General features: G+C 38.5%; 1 protein-coding gene across 4 annotated transcripts in view; it reads right to left on the reverse strand.

Moving 5' to 3' along the window:
* Positions 1 to 22,688, reverse strand: part of ANKRD6 (ankyrin repeat domain 6) — a 197,340-nt gene that overhangs the window by 167,296 nt on the left and 7,356 nt on the right. The window lies entirely within an intron of this gene.

Genomic DNA, 22,688 nt, shown 5'->3' on the forward strand with positions numbered 1-22,688 from the left:
TTACTCAGGTTATCTGAAAAGTCATCTATTTACTCTTCTATCACCATTATCCCACCCCTCTACACACACACAAACTCAAATCATCAAAATCTCAAGCTGTAATTGGCAACACAGGAGCTCCTGTATCCTTCCCAGCCCACAACAATTCCCTGAGAATGTCTTTCCTGTTCCTAAAAGCTAAGGTGGGTCCCACACAAGTAACTCCTCAGAAGTCTATCCAGACATAATAAAATTTAACTCACAATCCAGTATAAAACAAAGCATTTTCCATTTGCCTTACATAGAAATGTATGCTATTTTCGCCTAAGGATATTACAGGGTGGTTTAGATGAAAGCAATATAGGTTCTTGGAAAGGTGCTATTAAAATACAAAAGACTCTTGACAAACCATGGTGTGTCACATAAGAATAGGTAAGATTACGGGATCTTTTCCTGTGTATCATGTGTCACTCCTGCTCTGGCCTCTGAACAAAAGCCTGACAGATGTAAGTGCTTGTAGATAACACTCTGAACTATCCAGGGTGTGCTGCGATTTCCGTAAGGGTGCAGATGATCAAGTTGCAAGAGACTAAAAAAAAATGTCTTATGTAACTTAGAGGAAAAAATATTACTAATCAGTATAAAGCAAGCTTCAGACATCTGTTGTTCTAAAATTGGACACTTGATCAGGTTAAAAAAGAAGACAAGTTCCTGCCTGTAGAAGCAGGAATTAGGCTACCAGATAAAATATCACCAGTAGTGATGAAATTATCTTATTACAGAACAATGGCAGCTTTTTAACTTCAGGGACCAATAATAGCTCTCCTCAGTTACAGTTCATAAAAAAGTATTTTATTTTGTTATCCAAGAGCTTCTTAAAGACAAGCTCCCATTACTGAAGGGCTGTGGTTTTATACCTAACTGAAAGATTAGATTGATCCATATTTCCAGTGCAAAGATATACATTGTATCTTTGTTTTGCAAAAGTGAACCTAACAAAAGATTGACTTACCAAAGAATGAGACTAATTAGTATGAGCTCCTTCAATGGCAAAAATTTATCAAAAAGCAATCTTAGGGGCACCTGGGTGGCTCAGCGGTTGAGCCTCTGCCTTCGGCTCAGGGTGTGATCCCGGGGTCCTGGGATCGAGTCCTGCATCAGGCTCCCTGCCAGGAGCCTGCTTCTCCCTCTGCCTGTCTCTCTGTCTCTCTTTAATAAACATATAAATCTTAAAAAAAAAAAAAAAAAACTACTAAAAAATATCCACTCTCTCAAGATGGATTGAAAAGAGTTTTCTTTAAAATTTCTAATTTTGGGCAGCCAGGGTGGCTCAGCGGTTTAGTGCAGCCTTCAGCCCAGGCTGTGATCCTGGAGACCAGGGATCGAATCCCATGTCGGACTCCCAGCATGGAGCCTGCTTCTCCCTCTGCCTGCGTCTCTGCCTCTCTCTCTCTGTGTCTCTCATGAATAAATAAAATCTTTAATAAATAAATAAATAAAATAAAATTTTTATTTTATTTTTTATAAAAAAATTTATTATATAAATAAAAGAATATTTATAAATATAAAATATTTATAAATTATTTATAAAATATCTAATTTTTATTATAAAACATTTGACACATATAAAAGATATGTAATATATTACATATCTGTTAGTAATGAAAATGATAATAAAAGTCACTTCTCTATATTTTAAGATTTATTTATTTACTTTAGGAGACAGAGAGAAAGAGAGAGAGTAAGTGGGAAGAGACACAGAGGGAGCTGGAGAGGGAGAGAAGCAGACTGCCTGCTGAGGATGGACCCCAACATGGGCTCTGTCTCATGAACCCTGAGATCATGACCTGAGCAAAACCAAGAGTCAGCTGATTAGTCTTTTTTTTTTCTTAAAGATTTTATTTATTTATTCAAGAGAGACACACACACACAGAGGCAGAGACATGAGGTGGGGAGGAGAAGCAGGCTCCTGTGGGGGGAGCTTGAGGCAGGATCAATCCCAGGACCCCTGGATCATGACCTGAGCCAAAGGCAGATGCTCAACCACTGAGCCAGACAGGCATCCCAAGAATTGGCTGATTAACAACTGAGCCACCAACAGAGCTACCCAGGTGCCCCCTCACTTCTCAATTTAGAATGTAACCAGTAACAGTGAAACTTTTTGTCACCCCAATCATATATCCAAAGTGTAAGCACTATTTGAATTTTGTGTTTAGTTTTCTTTGCCATTATGATGGTTTTGTCAGACATGCATATATCCATAAGTCATTTAGCATTTAGTTCTTCAATTTGTAAAATTAATATTAATATTGTATTAATTCACCTGTGGCTTGCTTTTTCTTCCACCAACATTGTAAGTTTCCTCTCTTGAGATTTTGAAAGGTTCCTTAGGCAAGTGCTTCATATGCACTACATTTTTGCCCACAGAGCCTCCAATTGCCTTTTAGTCTTAAACATGAACACAAAACCTTGGAAACCAAGGATCAATCAGCAAACATTCAAGTTTCCAAAATTAAAAGGAGAGACCACAGTAAGCAAAAAGAAATAACCCTGGAGTAAGGCCCTAAGATAACATTGGTAACTGATAAGAACTTAAAAAAAAAAAAAAAAAACTTTAATTAGTATCCTCAGAAAGATTTTTAAAAGTATTATAGAACAAGTTATAACAAAAAAAAATAATAATCAGAGAACAAAAGAGAGTTCCTGGAAATAAAAATGTGATTGACAAAATCTTAAAAATTCAACAAAAAGAAAACTCCCAGGAAGTAGAACCAAAAAACAGAAATAGAAATGGAAATAGATACAGAGGGGTGCCTGGGTAGTTCAGTTGGTTAAGTGTCTGCCTTCAGCTCAGGTCATGATCTTGGGGTCTTGTGATAGAGCCCGATGTCTGGCTCCCTGCTCAGTGAGGAGTCTGCTTCTCCCCTCCTCTGACCCTCCCACCACTCATGCTCTCTCTCTCTCTCAAATGAATAAAATCTTTTTTTTAAATGATTTTATTTATATTTATTCATGAGAGACAGAGACAGAGAGAGAGGGGGGAAGAGACACAGGCAGAGGGAGAAGCAGGCTCCCAGTAAGCCACCCAGGCTGCCCAAATAAATAAAATCTAAAAAAAATAAACTTAAGCAAAAAGAGGTTCAATCCAATGGGTCCAATATCTGCATATCAGAAATTTCTAAAGAGGAAGCAAAGGGGTACCTGGGTGGCTCTGTCAGTTAAAAGCGTCTGCCTTGGGCAGCCCCGGTGGCGCAGCAGTTTAGCGCTGCCTTCAGCCCAGGTGTGATCCTGGAGACCCCAGATCAAGTCCCACATCAGGCTCCCTGCATGGAGCCTACTTCTCCCTCTGCCTGTGTCTCTGCCTCTCTCTCTCTCTCTATGCCTCTTATGAATAAATAAATAAAATTAAAAAAAAAAAAAGCGTCTGCCTTTAGCTCAGGTCCTGATCCCAGGATTCTGAAATGGAACCACAAGTGGGGCTCCTTGCTCAGTGGAGAGTCTGCTTCTCTTTCTGCCCCCTTCTCTCCCTGCTTGTGCTGTCTCAAATAAATAAATAAAATCTTAAAAAAAAAATAAAAGAATTTAAAGAGAGAGCAAAGAGAGGACAGGTTAATTATCAAAGAAACGACAGAAGAAAATTTCCCAGAACTGAAGAGTTTCCATATTGAATGAGCCAAGCACAATGGAAAAAAAAAAAAAAAAATCAACCACATTAAGTAGTTGACATTTCAGAGTTACCAAATTCTTTAGATGAGAAGGAAGATCATTTTTAATTTTTTGATATATTTTTTAAAGATTTAATTTATTTATTTGAGAGAGTCTGAGCAGGGGCAGTAGTAGATGGAGAGGGAGAGGCAGAGAATCTCAAACAGACTCTGCACTGCATGTAGAGCCCAACGTGGGGACTGATCTCACAACCCCGAGATCATGACCTGAGCCAAAACCAAGGTTGGACACTTAATCAACTGAGCCACCCCAGCACCCCAAGAGCACCCTTTTTGATCATTTTTTAAAAGGATAAGAATCCATTTCATTTTCTCTTCCTCCTCACTACTCTGGGATGGTATAACCATTTGAAGATATACCCAAAAAAGGCATCCAATCAATTACACTAAAATAAACAAGTCACAGCTTATTGCTAATGTGAAGCAGTGGGACTGGTGAGTTTACAAAGTGCAAAGTAGTAAAGTTAGAAGCTACATCTATAAATAAAAGCTAGTCTTGGAAGGGATCTATGTTCTTCACTCTGCTAGTCCTATTTTCCACAAATTGAAAGACTTTATGCTGAGCATATTTTGTGAAGCAGAAAAATCAAGTTCCCATCATGAATATGTTAAAAACTAAAAACTTGGGATCCTTGGGTGGCGCAGCAGTTTAGCGCCTGCCTTTGGCCCAGGGCGCCATCCTGAAGACCCGGGATCGAATCCCACGTCGGGCTCCCGGTGCATGGAGCCTGCTTCTCCCTCTGCCTATGTCTCTGCCTCTCTCTCTCTCTCTCTCTCTCTCTCTCTGTGTGACTATCATAAATAAATAAAGATTAAAAAAAAAAAACTAAAAACTCATCTTGGTGGTCAATTCATAGGGGTAACTGTGTACTCTTCTGGTTTTTAAAATGTCTCTAAAAATAAATAAAAGGGCTCAAATATCAAGGGATCTGTTAAAACAGAAAGTCTGTTATAGGAAGCAATTGCCCAAAGACAATCAATCTTTCATTATCTTACCCAACAGACCTATTCTCTCTGAAACAAAATGCTACATATGAGGGATCCCTGGATGGCGCAACGGTTTAGCGCCTGCCTTTGGCCCAGGGCGTGATCCTGGAGACCCCGGATCGAATCCCACGTCGGGCTCCTGGTCCATGGAGCCTGCTTCTCCCTCTGTCTGTGTCTCTGCCTCTCTCTCTCTCTCTCTCTCTCTCTCTCTGTGACTATCATAAAATTAAAAAAAAAATGCTACATATGAAATACGAAAGAACACGGATTTGTGAACTCCACTCCAATCAGGATTTGGAGGTATTGGTGTTTCCAAAGCAATCCAGTCACCACACTAGTCCCTGGGATTCTTTGCCCTGTATGTGCTCTTCAGCCTTTATCAGGCGGTCATTTCACTCCAGGTCTCTATCCTGCAGCACAGAGACATCTTTGTTCCTCAGGCAGACAGACAGAAGCCAACAGCAAGCTTGTATTATGCGTTTGGAAAGAACTGCTTATAATTCACCCACCTCTACCACAAATAAATTTCAAAAACTTAACTTGTTTCTGCAAAACAGCCAGATCCCAAATGAACACAAACACTGCTAACTTCCTTCACTACATTTTTCAAACTAGCAAAACCAGCCACCTCTGAAGAGCCTGTGAAATGAGGTAGAAGACAACTAAATTAATTCTTAGTTATATTTTCAGATGTGAATTTATGAAACTCAGTGTGATGAGTACTCAATTTATTCGACAAACTTCCAGGGGTGTTAAAGTTCAGTATCATTTCTAGTATTCTTTTTTTTTTTTTTCATGATAGGCACACAGTGAGAGGGAGAGGCAGAGACACAGGCAGAGGGAGAAGCAGACTCCATGCACCGGGAGCCCGTCGTGGGATTCGATCCCAGGTCTCCAGGATCGCGCCCTGGGCCAAAGGCAGGCGCCAAACCGCTGCGCCACCCAGGGATCCCCCATTTCTAGTATTCTATTCACAAGAGTTTGGATTGAATACTGAACTCATTTCCACAGCTGTGTGTAGTCCAGTCAAACTACAATACATTATGGGACTTTAAAATAATGTTCCGCATTTTCCTTTATGAATAAACCCTAAACAGGGTGACTGGTTGGCTCAGCGGTTGAGCATCTGCCTTCGGCTCAGGCAGTGATCCCGGAGTCCCAGGATCGAGTCTCACATTGGGCTCCCTGCATGGAGCCTGCTTCTTCCTGAGCCTGTATCTCTGCCTCTCTCTCTGTCTCTCATGAATAAATAAATAAAATCTTTAAAAAAAAAAAAAAAGAATAAACTCCAAACATCTTTATTTAACAAATGATACTGAGTTGTTGAGTGAACGTGCACTACTAAAATATTTAGATCCTAGAGTATTAGCATCAGTCTTGCAATGGACATAAGTAGATTTAACAGAAAGCCAGAATTTCATACTTTTTCATGCTGCAAACTTACTTGGTAACCACAGATCTTCCTACAAATGGTAAATAATACTTTAGCACAATCTGTAATCAGAAATCATCTCACACCAATTCTATTATCCCCCTACTACTACTCACCTTCACCTCTGTTCAACTTGCTTCCCTTCCTTTTTATGTTCTTCCTGCTTCTTAGCACATGCTCTTCTGTCATTTCTAGTACAGTCTCCTACTCACACAAAGGCATATATGATACCTAAAACTGCAGATCCCAATTTCAAGTAACTCAGGAACTCCCGAGGGGGATATGAATCTTTTGGAACTAACATTCCACTTTGTGAATTCCTGTACACTGATATGGCATTAGTACAATCCAGCAAGGGTGGATAATGTGACTCTCATTTCTTTCTCTATCCCTCCACTGTCTCTCATTCTGAAATGCTCCCAACTAGCAAATGTAACAGACAACTTGAGAGAAAAATAATTCTTTTTTTTTTTTTTGAGAGAAAAATAATTCTTAAGAATTATTTAGTATGCTTCCTAAATCTCCTTAATCTATAAGGCATTTTTGAAGCTCCTCTGATTTTAATAGTTGCTTTTTAAATTGGTTTGGCTTTAAATATTGCCCATCCTCTCTCTTTAGAAAAAAAGGAAAATTTTAATTTGTTTTTCATTAATGATAACTATATTATTATCCAAATGGATCAATGTCAGGCAAGTTTTCTGTCTCCATGATCATGATCTGTCAGGTACCATTATTCCCGTATCTGGTGTGCTCTTGGAAAAGGCTGTCTGGATCCTCAATTTGAGGATCCAGGAGGACAATTCTAAAAAACTGCCACAAAATAAAATAAAATAAAATAAAAATTAAAAAAAATAAAAAATAAAAAACTGCCACAAGAGAAAGTGAATCATTTGAATTAACAGTAAAATGCTTTATTTCCAAAAATATATGCTCCCTAGGGCGAAGGATAATATTTAACCAGTTTTACACAGTAGCAGCACAGTTCTGGAAACATTAGAAATACTTATATATTATCTGCTATCTTTGTCCATATGATTAAGCAGATACATATTTATGGAAAGAAATAAAAGTGGGGCCTGATATATCTGCTTATAATTATAATCATGATTAAATAAAACCAACCCTAACTCTTAGGATGCTGCTTGGATAAATAAATGATCTTTAGATGGCAGCAGAAATAGAAGCTGGAGGGCTAGACCAGGAAGGGACATTGCAGAGTTCAATTCTTGGGAACAGAGACTTTTCATTCACTTGAAGTTCATTTGAGTTATTGCTGGATTTATGGAAATTGAGGTGATGAACTTAAAGGTATGGTTATTTGGAAGAACAGAGACTATCCAGAAGAAGGAAAAACAAATGAGGATGAAAATTGTGAACCAACAGGAAACCAACCTGCAGGAGTGCATATACCCCCCCTACCCTCCAGATTGCCCTAGGTTGCTCTGCTACCACTCTTCAAATCAAAGGGTGGATCCAAGGTGGACAGCTTCTGTCCTGGCCTCTTGGATTACTCATTCAAGGGAAATCAGCTGCCATGCCATTAGGACATTCAAACAGCCGTGAAGAAGGGAACTGAGGCCTCCCACCAACAGTCATCACCAACATACCAACCAAGTGAGTGAGCCATCTTAGAGGTGGATCCTCCAACCCCATTCAAGCTCTCAGATGAGTGTAGCCCCAGCTAGCATTTGACAACAATGAGACGAGAAACTAGAGTCAGAACCTCTCAGCTGGGTCATTCTCCAATTCCTGACTAAAAGGCTATGGGAGATAATAATTATTGCTGTTTTAAGTTGCCAAGTTTTGGGATGATTTGCTACACAGCCTTACTGGAACATAATTTTACCCAACATAATCTGGGCCTAATCTTCAACAGTCTCCTTCATGAATGATACTGACTCTTTAATGAAAAGTTTCTATAACTATAATTTAGATTTTATATGACTAGTGGTCAAACAGCCCAACTATTTTGATAGATAAGTAGTAAAGAAAAAAAAAGCAGTAAAAGATATCATGGGCTGAATTGTATGCACCCCCCCCAAATTCATATATTGAAACTCTTGGGATCCCTGGGTGGCTCAGCGGTTTAGCGCCTGCCTTTGGCCCAGGGCGTGATCCCGGAGTCCTGGGATCGAGTCCCACGTCGGGCTCTCGACATGGAGCCCGCTTCTCCCTCTGCCTGTGTCTCTGCCTCTCTCTCCTCTCTCTATGACTATCATGAATAAATAATAAAAAAAAAAAAAAGAAACTCTAACTCCTAGTATTAGGAATGGGACTGTAATTAAAGATAAGGCCTTTAAAAGAAAAATTAGTTTAAAATGAGGCCATTAAGGTGAGTCCTAATCCAATAAGACTGGTATTGTTAAAAGGAGAGAAGGAGGCACCAGGAGTGCACATACAGAGGAAAGACCATGTTTGGGTACAGTAAGAAGGTGGCCATCTGCAAGCGAAGGAGAGAGGCCTCAGAAAAAACAAATCTGCTAACATCTTGACCTGGAACTTACAGCCTCCAGAACTATGAGAGAATAAATTTCCATTGTTTAAGCCACCCAGCCTAAGGTACTTTATTATGGCAGCACTGGAAAACTAATACAGAGGAGAAACTTATAGATTAGAAAGAGAGAGAGAGAGAGAACATAAAAACAGTTTAAGGAACAACATTAAACCATAGTTTCTAAAGATGAGCACTTGGGTAACAGAACTATAAAAAAAATAAAAGGAAATGGTTACTATAATAGGCAGCCTACACTTTCAGTTTCTAGAGTTTAGTTAAATTACACCAATTCTCCAATACAGTTCAAATCTCACCATGATGTATTAACTGAGAAACTGCATAAAATACAAGTTTCACTAATACTCTTCAGTCTGCAAGTCACTATGTGATTAATAGAATATGCATCATAATCAGTGATGAATCCCGTCCCATCTTCCAAAGTGTCAGTGATCAGTGGCTCCTCACGTGTTATTCAGCTCACCCACAGACAGCAAACATGTATTGAAATTGCTTGTCTCCCACTGATAAACCCACACAATATTTTACCAAAATGAACAATTGAGACCAGTAATTGGCCAACAAAGAGGAAAGTACAGCAAAGAAATGAAAAGTGGTAACATTGGTGTGAAATCTGACCAAAATACAATGGAGTTATAGAAGACATAGCTGACCATGAGAATGCTGACATTGCTTTCACTTGAAGATTCTAGATGTGCAGCCAGAAGAATTTCTTTTTTGTTGTTTTAAAGATTTTATTTATTTGTTCATGGAGACCCAGCAAGAGAGGCAGAGACATAGAGGGAGAAGCAGGCTCCTCTCAGGGAGCCAATTGAGGGACTTGATCCCACGACCCCGGGATCACACTCTAAGCAGAAGGCAGATGCTCAACCACTGAGCCACCCAGGTGTCCCAGGAGCCAGAGGAACTTCATGAAGGCAACTCATGGACATAAGTGAGCAAAGTGATTGAGATGAAAAGGGTGAAGAAGTGATGCTGGCAAAAACTTCACACTAGCACTAGTTGGCTTGGTTGGTACAGCATGGGAGTCTTGATCTTGGGGGTTGTGAGTCCAAGCCCCATGTTTGGGTGTAGAGATTACTTAAATAATTAGTTAATTCAAAAAAATTAGTTAATTCTAGGAATTTCACATTAAAAAAACTCTTAGAGAAGTGCCTGGCTGGCTCAAAAACTAAAGCATGTGACTCTTGATCTCAGGGTGGTGAGTCTAAGCCCCACATTGGGTATAGAGCTTACGTTAAAAAATTTTTTTAATTTAAAAAGAATAAAGCAATTACTGAAAAACTTCATAACATTAAAAGCATGAAGGATAAAATGTCAGAACTGATTCAAATTTTAAAAGAACTTTGAAAAAATTTATCCAGGCATAGAAAAGGTACTTGTAGCATAAATTATAGGATGGGAAGAAGGCAAACCAAACTACTCTTGGTAAGTTTTTAAAAGCAATAAAAGCTTAATTCTCGATGTTGCTAATGTTTTAAATTATAGTATACTAAATTTTATTTTTTTTTCATTTCTCTGTACACTTATAACCGACAGTAAGAGAATTTCTTTTTAGTAAAAGAATTTTTAATGTTGAACCCAAATGTCTAAGGTCCCAGAAAAATTGCAGTTTCCCTCACTGATTACTAAGAGAGCCTTTGAGGGCTTCAGCATATACTATTACCTCGGCAGACCCACAGCATCATGCCATACCATGCAAGGACTGCCTGGAGTCACTTTGGAGGGAGAGGGGGACAGGATCATGGCTTAGATCTGACACAAGGGAGGCTTCTGGAGCGACTGGCAGAGATCTTTCTGTTACCCTTAACTAAAGGTATTTGCCTTATAATACTTTGTTAAGCTAAAAAATGTTTCTGTGACTTAAATCCATGGTAGCAGGGGAGTAGTAAATGAGGACCCATCTGAAACATCAGGCCTATGGTCACCTTTCTGAGGGAAAAGAAAAGAAAAGCCACAGAAGCAGGAAAGTGACTTGGCAAAGGGCACAAAAGCTGCTGTCAAACCTGAAACCAGAGCCCAGGCCTTCCTGGCAGCCAGGTGTGCGCTCCTCTCTTTCAACCCGGCCAGTCTCCCATGAAACAGACGTCCCCTAAAGGGCATCTTTATTGTCCACTTCCAAGAGAGGTAATTCAGCCAGGTTTGAATGTGGAGGCCTGGGGTTTTAAGATACATTACCTAATGCTAATCAGAAAGAAAAAGACTAATAAATAAGGAGGCCAAAAGAGGGTCTCTGACCTTAAAATTTGTTTCTTAAATTATTTTTCAGATGGAGAGATTAGGCTCGGCTGAGAATCGTTAAAACAGTTTGCAATCCTGACCTTAGGGCAACAATACACTCACACTTAATGAATGCCATTTATCCTGTAGGGCCAAGGCAATGCTGCTGTGCATTTACGATACCCGGTTAGGTTACAATCAATACTTGGTCTTTCCTTCTATATTTAGTACCATAATGTAACATTTTCCCCTTCACTTACATCCCCTAGTAGCCTCTGATACAGTTTTTTTCATACAGAATCCACCAGATATTACATGGCTTCTATTGCCTACTGATGTAGGGAGTATGTTTTCCCTTTGCTTTACACATAGCTTTCATTAATATTAACAAGAAGTTAGAACACCTTAGAACAAACAAACAAAAAACAGAAACAGACTCACACACAGTACAAACCAGTCAGGCGGTAGGGGGGACGTAAAATGAGTGAAGGGGATTGAGGTATAAGCTTCCAGTTATAAAATAAGTAAGTCACAGGATGAAAAGTAAAGCATGGGGAATATAGTCAATAATACTGAAATAACTTTGTGTGATGACAGATGGTAACTATACTTGCCATGGTGAGCCTTTCGTAATGCACAGAATTCTCAAACCACTATATTATATACCTGAAATGAATACATATCAACCATATACTTCAATCAAAAAATTTAAGGAGAGGGGTGCCTGGGTGGCTCAGTTGGTTAAGCGTCTGCCTTCAGTTCAGGTCATGCTCTCGGGGTCCTGAGATCAAGCCCCATATCAGGCTCCCTGCTCAGCGGAGAGCCTGCTTCTCCTTCTCCCTCTCCCTCTGCCCCCCCCCCCCCCCCCCGCTCATGTGTGCATACAACTCTCTCTCTCTCTCTCTCTCTCTCTCAAATAAATAAACAAAATCTAAAAAAAAATATTGGACACCTGGATGGCTCAGCGGTTGAGCATCTGCCTTCAGCTCAGGGCGTAATCTCGGTGTCCCAGGATCGAGTCCCACATTGGGCTCCCTGCATGGAGCCTGCTTCTCCCTCTGCCTATGTCTCTGTCTCTCTTTGTGAGTCTCTCATGAATGAATGAATGCATGAATGAATGAATGAATAAATAAATAAATAAATAAATAAATAAATAAATAAACAAACAAATAAATAAATAAATATTTAAGGGGAGCCCGGCTGGCTCAATCAGTTGAGCATGCAACTCTTGATCTAGGGGTTGTAAGTTTGACTCCATGGTGGGTGTAGAGATTACTTAAAATCTTTAAGGTGCACCTGAGTGGCTCATTTGGTTGAGTGTAGGGCCCTTGGTTTTGGCTCAAGTCATGATTTCAGTGACATGGGATCAAGTCTTGCAGTGGTCTCCATGCTCAGCAGAGTCAGCTTGAAATTCTCTCCCTTTCCCTCCCCCTCTGCACCCCCCTATTGGTGTGCACACATGCATGCATGCACTCACTCTCAATTAAGTAAATAAATAAATATAATCTTTTTAAAAAATAAAATATTTTAAAATTTTAAAAAGAAAAATAATAAAATAATAACAATGATGATGTCTTGCTAACATAAAAAAAAGAACGCCCGATATAACTTGAGATGTTAACTTCCATCCAATGTAATTGGCTAGTAAATTCAAAGCAAATCCTAAAAATAAATAAATAAATAAATAAATAAATAAATAAATAAATAATTTTAAAAATTTTTTAAAAAAGCAAATCCTAAAAGTCTCTAAGATTTATTCCTTTACAAAGTTAATGTCCCTGGCATTAAGGGAAATTCCAAATGGTGGGGACATACAGACATAATAAAAGATTATACATAAGTCCTAAAGCAAAACCTGACACAATTTTTATGTTCTATTTTTAGATGCACAAAAAACACAGTCACTTTTAACACAACCAGTCAATTATAAGCATAGCATTAGTGTTTTAGAGTCTTTAAATACCAAGGCAAGAATATAAATTAGTGAATTTGGGATTTTAAAAAAAGGAAATGCACTGAGCATTAAGACAATTACTCTTAATATATCAAAATAATAATTAGTTTTTAAAGATATAAGCTGTATTTTCTGAGGCGCCTGGGTGGCTAGAGCACCAACCTGTTTGGTAGAGCACCAACTCTTGATCTCAGTCAGCATTGTGAGTTCGAGCCTCACATTGGGGGTAGAATTTACTTTTAAAAAATAAATAAAGAAAAAAAAAGATATAAGCTTTATTTTCTTCAAAATGGACTTTTTGTTAAGGCTTTGATCAAAAGAAACTCTGCTATCTAGAGATAAATTAGACCTGTTACATTTTTTGGAGGGGGGAAAGGAATGATCTAGAGCCATCATGTTAGTAACAATAGAAGATGGCCATTTAGTTTGCAACCTTTCTAGAATGTGTTCCTTAGTGATGTTCCTACCTCCTGGCAAGAATGGGCTCCTATACAAGGGTATACTTTGAATTTTAGTAATTCTAATCATATGTTAAATATCCTTGGTCTAAGGGAACTCATTATTTAAAGGAATCCTTTAATAATCTTACATAGGATTTTTAAAAATCCCTATTAACACGTCTTTGAAATCAATTTCCCTAGATGGCTCCCAGCAGGAAAATATCTAATTAGCTGGAAATCCTTCATTGGATGATAAAGTGTTCACTTTACTTACATTTCAAAGTACAAAATACCCTGGCTTACACCCAATCAAACATCCATATTTTATTCCAGCAGGGTAACAAAAATATATATATATATATATTTAAAGGCACCTAATTCTTAGTTTTAAAGAAGTGCTTCAAAACAGCAGCAACATAGCTCCACTCATTCTGTACTGAAGGTGTGAGGTTCTTTGACTCTTCCCTCAAGTTTATATTTTTTGTTTTTTTATTCTGGGGTCTTTTGGCGGGGTCTTAACTTTTTTCTGTATTGTATAAAAACCCAACAGGTGCCAGGGGATTTTGCTGTTATTCATGACTGGTTCTGCAGTCTTTACTAAGTTTTTGAATAACAAATGGAAGCATACAAAGGCTTCAGTGAGCAAGCCATTCATTAAGTATCCCCTAACCCAGGATAATACATTCTGGAGATTAAGGAAATTATAAACAATTAAATAAGCATCCGTTCTTAATGCGCTTATAAATCACCAGGGCTTAGGTTCTTCCTCTCATGGTAACTCCTTCTGCTATTAACTTTTACCTTGATTTTAAAAAGAAGCAGCTAACCCTGGACCATCATGCTAATTTTAGTGTGATTTTCTTCTCTCTTAGCATTATCAAGAGGCATTCTGCGTTTCACTGTAAACCAGTCCCATTCACTAACGCCCCAGTGCCAACTTTCCTATCATTATTTCTATTTGGAAGCAAAGCAGCAGATGGCTGTATAGGTGAGGTCAGGCAGTGAATGATTTGATTTATAGGATAAGCCCACTGACTGGGTCTCTCAGCACATGCTAAGAATGCCAAGGATTAACACCCGCTGGGCATTCTCCTTTTGGTTGCAAGGTCTGCAATCAAGTAGGTGAGGCTTCAATTCTGGGTGAGACAAAAAGCATATCTAGAGCTGCCAGAGAAACTATTTCTAGCCACTAAAACACAAGTTGCCACAAGGACCTGGGTTCTGTCAAGTCCGGGCCACCCTCATCAGAATCTGGGGTGCTTGTGAAATGGGCACCTACCCAGTCCTCCCGAATCAGCATCTAAGGAGTTAGGGTGGGAATATCTGAATTTTAATAGATGTCCCAGATGATCTCAGCATGATAGATTCAAAAACTACTGGTCTAAGGAAGCTATCTGGAAAATAGGTAGGCAGATTGCTATCTTGAAGATAACTTTAGTGACTTGCCTGAGGTCATTTAATTTAAAAATCTACTTTCTTTAAGCACCTCAGTAGGTAGGTCTTATTAACCCGACTATAATGGTGAGAAAACTATGGGCCAGAGAGATGAAATAAGTTCTAAACAGGAGAATTATTCTCAAACCAAGTTACACTAATTTTAAGCCTAGTGAAGGGGTTAGCAAACTTCTCCTGTAAAGGAATAGAAGTGAATATATCAGGTGTTGTGGGCCATAGGGTCTCTGTGATAACTACTCAACTCTCCCAATGTGGCGTGAAAGCAACCATAGGTAGTATATAAATGAATGAGATTGGCACAAAGTCCTACTCAAGTTCTACTGAAAAATTACCAAATCAGGCAGTGGGCTACATTTGGTCCATGGCTATAATTTACTGACCTTTGGTTTGGTGCACCTTTAATTCCAACATGGGGACCGTGAAATATAACTTTTTTTAAAAACTAGGATTTAGGGCACCTGGGTGGCTCAGTTGGTTAAGTCTGCCTTCAGCCCAGGTCATGATCACAGGGTCCTGGGATCAAGCCCCATATCGAGCCTGTTTCTCCCTCTCCCTCTGCCTGTCACTCTCCCTGCTTGTGCTTTCTCTCTGTCAAATAAATAAAATAAAATCTTTAAAGAAAACAAAACAAAACAAAACCCTAGGACTTAAAAGATGGTAAATATTAATTATTTGGATAGTTTCCTTAAGTAGAACAGTCTAATTTGAGCCAGTAATGGATAAGTGAAGCATTACTATGGTTAGTATACAGTACTAAAATTGAGAACCATTTTCTCCATGACTCCAACTGGGTACTGGTATCTTTCATATGGTCTTATATTTAATCCCTCAATATGTTCCATTCGCAGCTGTTAAGATGCTGGACATAGCCAAATGGTGCCCTCGTAGGCACAATTTTACTTCAAACAAATAAGACAAATAGGTCCAAACCTTACAATTTTAGTTTCCCTTAATAGCAAATAAGTAAAAGTGACACATGTATTTGTGACTGTGTAATACATTCCATGGCAAAGACTACCTTTTTTTTTTTTTGAAAAAGAAAAGAGTTTCACACTTTATTGCCAGCAGCTTGAAGTAGTTTTAACTGTTATGATAACATTCATAAAGCCAATAAAACATGCATATTCTTGTTCTCTGCTAGTCTTTCTCTACTGTACAATTCTCTACATGGTTGGATGACTCTGAGTAAATCAAATATACTTTGTTCCCTAATAAATATATGAATCTAGATAGATGGCTTATTCCCATTTTTATTTATTACATGGCAATTATGATATAATTGCTTCCTGTATGGAAGTCTCATCTATACCTTACACTATATAGACATGCTATGTATACACAGATGTTTGGAAAGTGAAAAATAAATTATATGAAGGTAGTTACACTTAACTTACTAGTAAAAAGACCAGCACATTTGTAGAAAAGATGGCTACTTATCCACCAAAGAGTTCCATTCCCCTTTCAAAATAAACAATTATTGCTCAGAAACAATTGCTCAGCCAAGGAATACATTTCCCACCTTCCTTAAATCTAGGTAGGGCTATGTGACTTGTTCTGGTCAATAGGAGGTGAGCAGAAGTAATGTGTTTCACTTGCTGGCGGAAGTAATTAATCTAGTATGCCTTTCCATACTGTCTTCCCCCTTATAGTGACATTGGATTATATGTCATGTTGAAGATGTGGTGTCACAAGATGGAAAGAGCCTTTATCCCTAAGTCACAAGTAAGACAGGTAACCAGGAGAACTGCCCAAACAGGAGTAACAGATTTAGACTTTGTATAAGCTAGAAATAAACTTTTATTGACTGGATCAAGCCACTGACATTTGGAGATGGTTATTAGAGCACTTAGTCTACCTTAACAGAATACATCTGAGTTGGAGAAAAGAGTCAATAAACATGATTTATTGAAGGGTTTCTGAGATAAATTCAAATACTGAAGAGTCATATGTATAAAGAAAATTGGCAAATTACAATTTTTGCCATTTCTGCAATCCATCCATATGAGCCTACAAATCAGTCTAAATAAATTCTAACATTCAACATCTCCTATAACAATATGTCAATACAATAGCTACCTAAATCATTGAATATTACACAAGGTAGAAGGCATTGTATTATTTAAAATACATTTAAAACATAAAGTGTAAACCAGAAGACAATCTGAAAATTAAATTTACATTTCCCAAGGCAGAATTTACTGAATTTCAGTCATTTGATACCACTTCATGAGTTTTTCCTTTCTATTTTCTGGAGCCTAAGAAAGGTGGGGAGAGATTTGGCAGTCGTGAGACTGAGTTCTGCACAAAACTTTAGTTCGACATGTCCCCTACTAGGGCCTCCAAAACAGTTCACCCTAGGGCTCCTCTAGTCCTTAAAGATGGGTCCAGGAGTTTGTAGGGCACAGGTGAACGGCCAGAGGCTCTAAGGGTAAAGAACTATTCAAGCTTATCCCAGGCTTGAGCAGAAAGAAACCTCTGGGGGAAAGACATGCCAGAGAACTAAAAGGGGCTAAAACACCCAAGTGAAAGAGCCTATTGTGGGATTGTTATATCTCTGTAAACAATATTTTCTTGTACTGCTTATTAACCATTCTGGGGTTAGAGAACCATTTGAGAATCAGATGAAAGCTATGGAACTTCTTCTCAAATACACATATGAACATTCATTTAAATATTCAGACATAAATTCAGGGAGCTCTTGGCATCTATAGCCCATGGACGAACGCCAGGTTAAGAATTCTTATTTTAGGGAATAAAATAAAATAAATAAATAAAAATAAATAAAATAAAATTGTGGGTGGCTCAGTGGTTGAGCATCTGCCTTTGGCTCAGGTCATGATCCCAGAGTCCTCCTGTATCAGGCTCCTCACAGGGAGCCTGCTTCTCCCTCTGCCTACATCTTTGCCTCTCTCTGTATGTCTCTCATGAATAAATAAAATCTAAAAATAAAAAAGAAAGAAGGAAAGAGAAAGAAAGAAAGAAAGAAAGAAAGAAAGAAAGAAAGAAAGAAAGAAGGAAGGAAGGAAGGAAGGAAGGAAGGAAGGAAGGAAGGAAGGAAGGAAGGAAGAAAGAAGAAAGAAAGAAAGAAAGAAAGAAAGAAAGAAAGAAAGAAAGAAAGAAAGAAAGGAAAAGAAAGAAAGAAAGAAAGAAAGAAAGAAAGAAAGAAAGAAAGAGAAAATTCCTATTTCAGTGGGAAATTTCATAGCTGCTTCTCAGGTTGGTGTAAGAACTCACTAGTAAATAATGTAGACACTTTCCTATACGAGACAGAACACTGCTACTTCTTGCATCTTTCCCCCCTGATTAGAGATTGGAGGGAAAGAAAGGTAATGTCACTCCTCAGCTTTTCTGGCCACCCTGCACTGTACCTAACCTTTGTGCTTGGTACAGTCCAGCTTTGGGACCCCATCAGTGGGGCTTTTTATTTTTAAACTTTATTTTGATATAATATTGACCTCATATAAAAGCTGCAAAAATAGTAGATGAACCTCAAAGATATCAAGCGAAATAAACCAATCAAAAAAGGACAAATATTGTATGATTCCACTTATACAAGGTATTTAGAATAGTGAAATTCATAGAAACACAAAGTAGAACAGAGGTCACCAGGGCCTGGGGCATGGCAGGGAGAGGGAGCGTGAAGGATTATTATTTAGTGTATAGAGTTTCAGTTTGGATGATGCAAAAGTTCTGAAGATTAATTGTGGTGATGACTGCATAACACTGTAAATGTAATTAACAGTATGAACAGCATACTTAAAAATTATTAAATGGATGGAGTGTCAGGCTGGCTTAGTAGAGCCCATGATTCTTGATCTTGGAGTCATAAGTTCAAGCCCCATGTTGGAGACAGAAGTTACTTAAAAAGTTATTGAAATAATGAATTTTATCACAATAAAAAAATTAGAGTCCCTGTGTATCCTACCTACCAATGATGCTCTTATATAACCACAGTACAGTTATCAAAACAAGGAAATTGGATTGGTGTCATAATATCAACTAAACTATGGATTTTATTTGAATTTCACTTTTTCCATGCACTCACTGTGTATGTGTGCAGATGTGTGTATATACTTCCATATATTTTATCACATATATAGATTCATGTGAGCACCATGTGAGAGTTCAAAAGTTATTTCAAATTCTCATTTTATATTTAAAGAACTGAGACATAGAAAGGTTAGGTAAATTGTCAAAATTTTTACAACCAATAGGTGACAAGCCAGGCATCAAACCCAGTAAGATCACTGTGAAGCCTATGGCTCTTAACTATTGGTAGCTCTAAGTATAGAGGATATCTAGGAAACCCTCTTGAGTACCCACTCAAGAAATCTACTCTCCACAGGCACATGGGTGGCTCAGTGGTTGAGCATCTGCCTTTGGCTCAGGGCGTGATCCCGGGGTCCTGGGATCCAGTCCCACATCAGGCTCCCTGCAGGGAGCCTGCTTTTCCCTCTGCCTATGTCTCTGTCTCTCTCTCTGTGTCTCTCATGAATAACTAAATAAAATCTTAAAAAAAAAAGAAAAAGAAAAGAAAAAAGAAATCCAGTCTCTAGGACTTATAGGTGGCATAATATAAAGTGTAACTAAAATATAAAATACAATATAAAAAATATAAAATGCTGTATCTCAGCATTTTACCCAAGTTGAGTTGAATTCAGAATTTCATGTTGGGACTTAGGGGTAGCTTGGCATTTCCTAGCTAAAAAATAAGTTTTAAAGCTGGCATAAGACATGTTATCCCCACCAGAGAAAAAGAAATAACTTTGTTCTGTGAAAAACTTGAGCTGAAATTTTCCAAGTTGATTGTTCATGGTTTCGTTTATTTTTTATCCTTAATAATAAATTCATATCACTATTAGAGGGGGGGCTGGCTATCTCAGTCAATAAAGCATGTAATTCTTGATCTCTGGGTGGTGATTTCAAGCCCCACCTCAGACACAGAACTTATATTAAAAAAAAAAAAAAAAAAAAATCACGGGCTCCCCCGTGGCTCAGCGGTTTAGTGCCGGCCTTCAGCCCAGGGCATGATCCTGGAGTCCTGGGATCGGGTCCCACGTCGGGCTCCCTGCACGGAGCCTGCTTCTCCCTCTGCCTGTGTCTCTGCCTCTCTCTCTGTGTGTCTTTCATGAATAAATAAATAAAATCTTTAAAAAAATTTAAAAATGAAATAAAAATCACCATCATATAAGCATGATGAAATAGGTCCATCCATGTCATCACATTTTCACCTCCTATTAAATAAATATCTTATTTTTTCTGAAGATTTTATTTATTTATTTGAGACAGAGAGTGCACACAGTGGTGGGGGGTAGGGTAGAGGAAGAGAAGGAAATAGACTCTCTACTGAACGGGGAGCCCAAAGTGGGTTTCAATCCCAGGATCCTGAGATCATGACCTGAGCTGAAGGCAGATGCTTAACCAACTGAGCCACCCAGGTGCCACAAATATGTATTTTAATTACTAGAACATCCAAATAGTTCCATTATGAGAAAAAAGTATTTTTTAAACAAATTTTATTTATTTATTCATGAGAGACACAGAGAGAGAGGCAGAGACATAGGCAGAGGGAGAAGCAGGCTCCGTGCAGGGAGCCCGACGTGGGACCCGATCCCAGGACTCCAGGATCATGCCCTGGGCTGAAGGAGAAGGCAGAGGGAGAAGCTGGCTTCCTGAGGGAGCCCAATGTAGGACTCGATCCCAGGACCCTGGGATCACTACCTGAGCCAAAAGCAGACACTCAACTACTGAGCCACCCTAGCATCTAGAAACTGAAAATTCTTTTTTTTTTTTTTAAGATTTTATTTTTATTTATTGAGACAGAGAGAGAGAGAGAGAGAGAGAGGCAGAGACACAGGCAGAGGAAGAAGCAGGCTCCATGCAGGGAGCCTGACATGGAACTCGATCCAGGGTCTCCAGGATCACACTCGTGGCTGCAGCCCGCTGCGCCACCAGGGCTGCCCTAGAAACTGAAATTTCTAACCCATTGAAATAAGAATATGAATTTTTCAAAAGGTATTATTTATTTATTTTGAGAGTAAGAGAGACATGAGCAGGGGGAGATACAAAAAGAGAGGGAAAAGCTGAGCAAGGACCCCAGACATTGGGCTCGATCCCAGGACCCTGGAATTATGACCCGAGCAAAAGGCAGATGCTTAACTGACTGAGCCACCCAGGTGTCCCTAAGAATATGAATTTTATGACCTTGGAATCAAGTTGTAGAATAAAATGGAACTCTTGCTTTATATTGTAGAATGTGAATATATACAGCCTCTTTTTTTCTTTTTTTCTTTTTTTAAGATTTTATTTATTTATTCATGAGAGACACAGAGAGAGAGGCAGAGACACAGGCAGAGGGAGAAACAGTCTCCCTGCCAGGAGACTAATACGGAACTCGTTCCCAGGACCCTGGGATCACGACTTGAGCCAAAGGCAGACGCTCAACCACTGAGCTATCTAGGTGCCCCACAGACAGTCTTAAAAGACACTACACAGGAAGTTACTGATGTTCATACTAACATCAGTAGTACGATTTTAGTTAATGAGAAAATCATCAGGTTACATCAAGTTAACAGTTAGTTCCTTTTGTTCCTTTTGTTCCACGAATCATCAGGTTGACTTGAAGATACCTCTCTCTAAAATTATGGAAAAACAAAGTGTTGCCACTGTGAATATGTATGATTTCACAGAACTGTATTTTTTAAAAGATATATTTTGGTCTGGTCTCCTTATTTAGAACGAAAAAATTGAGGCTCTGAGAATTTCAATGTGTAGAGGTCCACAGTGAGTTGGTGGTCAGGACTATACCATGTTTCCTGATGTCCATCAATGTCCTTCCATCCTCTGCAAGGTCCCAGGATTTGCTCCTCCATCTCCCACTGCCTCACCCAACCCAGCCAGATAAGAGAAGATTCCTAAAGCTAAAGTGAAAAAGGTCACAACCTCAATAGAGCCTCATCTTTCATCTACTCAACATCTATAAGAAAAATCAACCTTATTCTATTCGATTGTATCTATTCATTTTAGAAAGATTAAAGCAGATGTCCTTTATAAAAAAAACAAACAAAAGGCCTTGCTTATTCCTGTTTAGCTATTAAGATTAGTTTACTTTGGTCTACTTCTCCATTCTTGGTTACTATTTACTGATAGGTCCATTAAATTCACTTTTTAAAAAAAGAATGTGTTTTACCATCATGGATAGAAATATTTCCCATAATCTCCATTCTTGTACCAAGAACAAATCAGTGATGTAAGAATTAAGTCCATTCAGCTACCAGTAAGCTCCCAAATTTAAATTGTTTTAATCTTTTTATGCCCTTTCCTAGTTTTTCATGAGAATACCAAGTCAAGCATTTCCCAAAGGACTCTGTACCTAGAACACTGAATTTTTTTTTGAAGATTTATTTATTTATTTATTTATTTATTTATTTATTCATGAAAGACAGAGAGAGAGAGAGGCAGATACACAGGCAGAGAGATAAGCAGGCTCCATGCAGAGAGCCCTAAGTGGGACTCGATCCCTGGACTCCAGGATCACGCCCTGGGCCAAAGGCAGGTGCTCAATGGCTGAGCCACCTAGGCATCCCAAAACACTGAATTCTAATAGTTAAATAGATGCTCAAACGTTCTGACTTTCAATTTTCTTTTAGTTTTTTAAAAGTACTCTCTACATTAAATGTGGGATTCAAAGTCACAACACTGAGATCAAAAGTTGTACGGTCTAAACAATGAGCCAGCCAGGCGCCCCTCAATTTTCTTTTAAATTAAAGATTAAAAAACAACAAAAGAAAAACAATTCATTCTAATGTGTTTAATTATCTATAATGTAGTTTTTTACTTTGTACCCTAAAACCTTAAGATATTGAGTATTAACTATAATCAGTCTAACCCAGGGAAATATTTGAAATTCTTATTTATTTTTATTAAAAAACATATTTTTATTTTAAAAAATGATTTATTGGGGCACCTGGGTGGCTCAGTAGGT

Source organism: Canis aureus, chromosome 7, assembly GCF_053574225.1.
Source record: "Canis aureus isolate CA01 chromosome 7, VMU_Caureus_v.1.0, whole genome shotgun sequence".
Taxonomy (NCBI): Eukaryota; Metazoa; Chordata; class Mammalia; order Carnivora; family Canidae; genus Canis; species Canis aureus.